Below are 8,319 nucleotides of genomic sequence, written 5' to 3'. Positions count from 1 at the left end.
AGGCAAAACAATCTGTACTGCTCCTGACCTCAAGCAGGCACACCCCTTGCGAGTGCAAGAGTGAGCAATTGCATGGAGCTGCTAATATGCAACTACAAAAAAACCAAACCTGAAATCTGTTTGCCAAATCACCAGATCCAAGCACTAATATAGAGGTGTTCAAACCGCAAAGCAGGAGCACAGTCAGCAAGAGTTTGTTGAAAGAATTACAACCAGGCATGGAAACTGGGACTTCTCAGTAGCATATAATCCCTGCTGTTTCCATTTCCTCTTGCTCATTATCGGCACAGACGGGGGCTGAAGATTAGCAAACAGTGGGTGTTTGGGGTGAATTAGAGCATGTGTGATGTAGAGCTAGGTATCCTGGTGGCATCCATGCAACTTCATAGAGAGATGTAAATATTTAATGTTGCCCACTACATTTCTTCAGAACAATGAAATATTAACACATTCCTTGGGGATGGGCTATTAATATAGATAAAACAGAGTTCATCTTGACCTTCATCTAGGATGTGAACAAAACCTGATGGTGAAAATTTTTTTGGCAAATTCCCCCTTTATAGCCATGTGTGTTTGGAAGATGAGTTTCCACACTGCTCCAGTCCTGTCTGAAACAGGAAAAAACACAAACTCTGCGACAAAAACCTTCACACTGCTACATGCATATGAGCCGGGAGATTTTCAGCTGTCACCCTTAGTTTTAGCCACAAGTCACCCTTTCAGAGGAGAGCTACGTAAATAAAAGCCATTACTAAGAAAATGTAATATACCTAGAAATGCCTGCAAATTTCTTTACTGGAGTGGAAACTGCTGAACTGACAAACCTTGCTCTCCGAAAGTTACTTGTCCTCCCTGCCCCAATAATATAGATATTAACAGACTCCTAAAGAAAAGTCCTTTACTGCACATGTATTATGAAATATATCATAAGATATATTTCTAAAAGGAGAAGTCTATATTCGTATCTCTTGAAGTCTCTTCACATTGTTATACATATTTCAAATAACTCTAATTTGTTCTCATGAACCAAAAAAGAACTTCTATTAGCAGGAATGGCACTGGTCATTGCCTGCAATACTTAATTTCACATAAAGCCCAATTTCTTAGTTCGCAGCTTTTTCACACAATAAGCTTCAGACATAGTTTCTCTTTGACCTGATCAAAGAACATGGGATTACTTAACAGGTCCACCAACATAAACAATGCATGCTGTCTTCCCAAAGAGTGTTTTCAACAATTTATGCTCAGTAAAAATTGCCTAGCTGTTTTTCCAAAGCAGTATTTGTTATATCTTGCCAATGGCATATCTAGTCTTCAAGTACCTTTTCAATATATAAGCGTTGTTATGATGGTGATATTAAAAGATGGATATTATTGAGCAATTTGTCTTCAACTATTAGCATAAGTCTTAAAGTTTACAAAGCTTCGGGTATGGACAATACAATGAAGAGTGTTTATATACTTGCTTATTTCAGTAGAAAGCATCAACTGTTTTGAAAGATCACACTTAAATCTGAGTAATACTTTATATTAAAAATTCCCATCAGCATTTGCGTATACATACACATACACGTATGTACAAGTGAAAAAATAAAATCTGCACCATAGAAATCATGACCTACTACAACATCCACACATTTTAAAGCCACAAAACCAATATTCATTGACAAGAGCAATTCTTCAGCTGACACATGCCATACAGTTTCAAGCTATTACTTCTGCTTAGTTTATTTCCCTTTTACACTATCTCCTTACTAGAAACACTGAAAACTTTTGATTAGGTAGAAAACAGAAGGGAAGCTAGCTAGAAGCAGGATAATACAGGCATATATATTGGTATGATTTCACTGGAGACAAGAGCTGTGCACCACTTTGTAGCAGGGGCATCCTGTCCAAAGCTCATTCCCTTTTACTTATTTATCCTGAAAAAAAAAAGTCCCAGTCAGTGGGAAATTCAGTCCATTTCTTGCATTCTTCCCTTGGGTGGTATATTCCACATCAGGAATATCTAGATGCCAAATATAGTCACAGATCGGAGTCTGTGTGTATTTGCTGAGTGACTATAATAGAAGCAGCTTCTCTGCTGTATAATGGACAAGACCTTTTATTCCTTGCTTAGGTACAAGTGCCAGCAATCCCATACTGACTGGAACTACAACTGAGTAAGGTCAGCAAGATCAGATCATGTGTTTTTCATTAATATTTATTGAAAACAATATTCTCCCAATAATAAATAGAAGGAAGGCTTAGTATATTAATATGTATATCAACTGCATGACACATCTCATTTAGTTATCTATGCAATTACTATGAATTCAGAGAGTTTATTACTATGAATTAGGAGAATAGTAGTTAAAAAAAGTTACAGTAACAGGGAATTGCAGGGTCCATGAAAACCATCCAGATAACAGCCTTGGAGACTAAAGGTCTCTGTTTCGTTAGACAGCAAAACATTCAGCCCCATTGAGAGATCCTACACCTCACTCGCATGTAAGGGGCAGCTCCATGGGAGACATGCAAGCGACACTGTTCACCCCACTATGCCCAGTGTCAGCCCTGGTCCAAACAGATCACTCATTAGCTACCAGGGAACAGTTTCAACCCCTGTTCACAATCCAACTGCTTCATGATGGCTTTCAGTGTGGAAGCCATCCAATGCCATCTTGAGCAGGAACTTCTGTCTTGCGGACCTGGGATTACCAACTCATTGCACTTAGACAACACTAAACCTGACAGAAAGCAATGTTTAGTCACAGCTCACCTTGCTTACAGATGAACCTGCTGATCTAGAAACAGAATGTCCCATATTGCCAGTCATCAAAACCTGGTTTCATCAGCTGCTGAAGCCAAGTAGCTATCAGGAGACTGTACTCACAGTACATAAAGCAACACCTCTAACTCAGAAGGGTCTGGGGACACCCTGTTGTCCCCACAGCTAGAGAAATACAAGGAGCTGGGCTTCTGATGCCTTGGCTATGCAAGTTCCCATAAGACAGTTAGGAACCAGCACTCAGGATAAGCCCCTGAATGTGCAGGTTAAGATTGAGTGGAGGCAGTAGTATGATATTCTAGCTCAGACCAACTTGGCACCAGGTCTCCCTTGTTAACAGAAGTCCCAAACAAGAATATAACTGAACTTATGATCATCTCTCTGTATCCCACATTGCATGTGTTTTGTCTCTTCTTTCCCAATACCAAAAAGCCAAGTATTCAGCAGAGAACAGATTAAATTTATAGCTAAGTATATGGTTTATGGCTCTGAGGGTGTTACCTATGCACAACAGAAAACCTTGGCTCTATGTATTTCAAAGCATGGTTGTCCGAAACGTTGCTGCTAACAGAGCTGCAGCAGTGACCTAAGAGAACAACGCAGAGGAAGCAGCAGGCCTCCTAAAACCCTCCTGCTCAGCCTGAAGAATTACAGCTGCCCCACTGTAAGGATAACAGGGTGGGGGGACAACCACAGTATGGACACCTTAGGGGGGGCAATAAGATTAGTCATGGGCATTCCAGTAGAGCCTATAGTTCCAGTTGGTCTGTCGGCCACATCCCAGCAGAGCCAGCTCATCCCAGCATGGTCCCTCATGGAGGATGAATTGTGAGGAGATGCTCCCCAGCTCCCATCAGCAGTGCCTCTGAGCATCCATCCCCACACACTGCGGGAGTTTAAAGGTGTTTCTTCACCTGCTTCCCTGTTGCTATGTGCTACCAGCGGGGGCTCAGCAACACCAGCTGTGATACAGGCTGTTTATTCCTGCTTGAGGTGTCATGATGTTGATAGTTTGGATTTAAGTAAACTTTGTGACATACTTAACTTTGGGCTTTTTGCTGCTAAATGGGACAACGACTGTTCTAACGTTAAATGCCAAAGTCAGTACCTCACGTCACTATTGGGAACTCCAGTTTTGAAGACCTTTGATGGTCCATTATTGTACCCCTAAGAACTATTTTTAAAAATCCCTTATTTTATACTTGCCTTTATACTAGACAGGATTCCTTAAAAGCAGGGTCCAAGATGCACATGATGCACATTACAGAAAATGACAGTGGCACCAGGGGTCACATGCTCCGTTGAGAAGTGAAGAAACCAGGACCTGAACATGCCAGAGTTATATACAGAGAAGTGACAATTTCACTAAACAGAACTGAGGTTTATTGCATCAAATACACCTGCAGATACTCTGGGTTTTTTCCTCCCCGGTCACATCACAGCAACCCTCCAAAACTTTAGAAGGAGGATGTTAAGCACTCTGGAACTCTAAAGCAGAAGAAAGAGGGATCCTACCTTCAGGATGTGATTTCCAAAAATAACCAGCAGTCTCCAGAGACCAGCAGGACCTCCAGAAGCCTTATGGAAAACAGCGTTTTTCCATTGTATTTTCATTTGCTTCTGTCCATACCTCAGAGCAGATGGCCTAGAACAAAGGCCTTGAAAGCTGTAAATGCTATGGTATATACTATATATACTATATACCACATGGTATGATTACCATAGTTTCTTTAATGCTTCATCAGTCTCGCCCATCAGTGACCGGATGGTGATCAAACATATTTGTGAGAAGAATAAAAGCTTTCAGTCTAAGCAAAAAAGAGCAGCCATATACCACTCTAAACTACTATAAACTTCATTATTCCTCCTAAGAAGAAACTTTGTTAAGGAACTTTTAAAGTAACACAAACCAAAAGACAACAATGACAGTTCTTTCCCTTGGAAGTAAAAAAACTCCCTCAGTGTTCTCATTTAAGTACTACACATGATGACATCCAACTGGGTTTTACCCTGCAATTCACTCACATTATCAGGGATGTTCTGCTAAACAACTGGCACATTTTAGACGAATAAAGAGGGAACTTGTCCAGTCATCTCAAGCTGTTTGCCAGTTATGGAACACTTCATTTTCTACTTCCCTGTAGCAGCTCAAGTTAATTTGTCTTCCTCTTGACTCCAGTCAGCATGCACACTTTTTTTAAAGACACACAAATGAAAAGAAGAAAAAGCTATAATAAAACTTGGAGACGCTCATCTTGCAGAGCGCTGCTAAGAGGAGGATAACCAATAAATGAGGAAATAAATAGTGCTCTGGTTCCACTTAAGGGGACAAATCAGTATAAGTATGCAGCAACCCTTCAGAGTAAGATGCTTCACTTCAAAAAGCATCATCTTATTTGAAATTAAAACTAAACAAGACAAGAACACAAGTTGTTCATTTACACCTAAGGACCACTAGTCAATTAAATTAAGAATAATCGATTTAAAATCAGTTGTGCCATGAAAAAAGTTTTCTGTGCCTCCCTAAACCACCTATTCAGATCAAATGCAGAACTCGTATTTGAAAATAAAGTAGGAAGGTCCAAGGGAGAATGATTTCCTTACGGTTTGTTGCTGCCTAGTATTAAAATAAAGGTTTAGGGCTGTCTGCCGCCATTTGAGAGTTTCAGGTTCCAAAATCCCACTGGAATTATTGATTAGAAAAGTTGTACGTTTAATGAATATGTTTCTTTCAGTATCAGAGTAGTATTAGTCTGGGGGTGGTTTAAAAATGCAACCTGCAGACAGGAACAGTGATCTACTGGTAGGTGTTGCCTCTGTGGCCTCAAACGAATTTAGACAGAATGTCTAAAACTGAAATAGTCCTACTTGCATACCTTCCTTATCACCACTTTGCTATAATTTGATTTTTCATTTCATCCCATTGGAATAGAAAATGCATTCTACTGGGCATTGGTCAAATGCATTCCCTGTCTCAGAGGTCTCAAAAATCAAAGACAAGATGTATGACCATATGAAAAACAAGAAGGAGCATCTGACCAAATAGAGATACATATAAAGAGATCAAAATATTGAGTCATGCAATCTCATTTATGTGCATGAGCACATGGTTTGTTTTCTTACAACATACACAATACATAGCACCCTTTATGATTTACATTAAATACTTCCTTTAAAAACTGCTTTCTGTAGATCAAAGGTAAGAGTGAAAACTCTCTATTTAGTATTTCCACACCAGAGAAAAACCTTTTGGAAATGTTAGACAAAGAAGGTCAGTCAGTTTTGGGTAAATCAAGACATGAGGAGAGCAGTGACTGACCCACTGGCCACAGGAGGACTGTTGAGTTGGGGTAAACTGAAGGACAGTAGAGCTTAATACTGCATGGCTGATGCTGGCCATGTTTGCCAAACCGCAATCCAAATGATCCAAAAAGAGTGACAAGTAGCATCCTTGAATTACTAGCAGAGAAACATTTCCTCAGGTAGGAAACTAGGATCAGGCTGATGCTAATTACAAAACCAGTTACCATGCTGTTTAGACTACTCATAAAAAGAAGGTTCCTGATTCATGCCACCCTCTTATAGCTCTGGAGTGCTACCCCAGCAGCTGGAGTTTGCAAGCGGCCTCTAAGCACCTACATCTTTCCTCAGGGACAAGGGTAATTTGAGGGCAGCTATAAGGTCCCACCATTTTCAGAGCCTGCAGGTGAGGTGAGCTAATGAGGCACTGTCTGCTGTTCCCAGCTGAAATAGCAAAGACACCACTGATCTAGGGCAGCAGCTCTCAAACTTAACTGTTCACATCACAACTTTAAGGGGAAAGAAAAAAAAAAAGAAGACAAGATAAAGGGTTTGGGAGGGAGTGGGAGTCAGGGAAGAATGCTCAAGCAAACTCCTCTTTGACTTCTTGAAAAAGGGGCCAGGGCACTCAGCCACTGGGCACACAGACTGGTCTGGAGGGACACTGTATCTGCTGGAAATAATTTCACCTTCTTAATTCCCAAGTATTTTAAGGATTGTATTTTACACATTTGGTAACACTGCAGTCACCTTTTCACCATCCAGCAAAAGAGAAGACAAAAAAAAAGCCCCACATCTGAAAACAAAAACAAAGCATGGATCAGAAGATTAATTACATAATCTTCTTTAGTTCTGAGTATTAAATCATAGACTAAGTTTTACATACCCTCAGGGTTCAGTGGGGAGAAACTCATGCAGCTAACCAAACCCTGCAGTGTTGTGCTGAGCCTGTTACAAGCCTGGGGCAGAGTCAAGCCACCAGCTGTCTACACCAGCACATGCTCACATGCACCACAGGTGCCGCCCATGCTAAGAAATCCCAAATTCTCAGCTCTACACGCACCCCATTGGAAAGATGCCCTTTCTAATGTAGAAGATAGTTTGTTGTATTCAGCCACATCACTGAGTATGGCAAATCTGGGATCCATTCACAAGCACTCACACTTGTCCTGCCTCCACCACAGCCAGGTGCAGCACCCATACCCATCTTCCACGCAAAGCTGCCCAGACAATTCAGCTTTATGTAGCTGGCAGGCTCAGCTGTTCCAGGGTATTACTCCGACACACAGCTCTCTTCATGAAACAGCAGTGCACATGTATAATCCAACAACAGGTTATGCCAACAATAAAATAACACATTATTATATCCGATTTCTATGACTTAAAGGATTTCCCAACTTTCCGTGCCTGCTGATGCCTTAGTATTTAGAAACCAGTGTCAAGTGAGTTATAAAACTGATCTGTTATTGTGGTGAGTAAGTGATGGACAGATCTGCTGAATGATGCAAGGCTCCACTGACTTTTAGTTATGCTTATGTAACTCCACAGCTTCACAGCTGCTAATGATTAGCAGATGACCTGCATAAGTGCTAGACAAAAAGAAAAACAACCAAAAACAAGGAAAGGAAAATCCTACTTTATCATTTCAGAAACAAGCTACCAAAACAAAAGTAATGATTTTTTTTTTTTAAACCTGCCATGATTTTATTTTTCTCCTCTCAACAGAATTCAAACAAACACAGCATAACAAATTCAGCACAACTTATAACTGAAGATCTGAATGGTGCCTTGTTCATAGCATTTGGATTTGAAATACAGATGCAGTTAACTCACAGCTTAACTGCTTCCATGGTACCCTTCAAAATGCTGATTTGTGTTCTTCTCAGCTTCCAGATTTTAAAGTTTTCTTCAATTTTTTTTTTTTTTTTTAAACAAAGAGAGATTCAAACTTGGATTCAGTGTACAGCTTCCTCTGCTCTTTTCCTCTCTTAAAAATAAGAGATTAATTGTTATGCAGCAAACTGGGAATAACATCACTTTCTAAAAATTTCCTTTGCAGCTCTTGTCTTTATTTCACCAAATTCTTTTCCAGATCTGATGTTCTCAGTGTTTCCTGAATAAGTCAATGCAATAAACTGTTTTTCAGTTCTAAAAAACCCTATGAATATGACAGAGTAAATAAAAAAAAAAAAATCTTTTGGAGGGAAAAAGTATAGTCTCTGCTGAGTGATCTGAAAGTAGAGTAGGGA

Source organism: Nesoenas mayeri (genome assembly GCF_963082525.1).
Source record: "Nesoenas mayeri genome assembly, chromosome: 6".
NCBI classification, from domain to species: Eukaryota; Metazoa; Chordata; class Aves; order Columbiformes; family Columbidae; genus Nesoenas; species Nesoenas mayeri.
Note: the sequence above shows the minus strand (reverse complement) of the source record.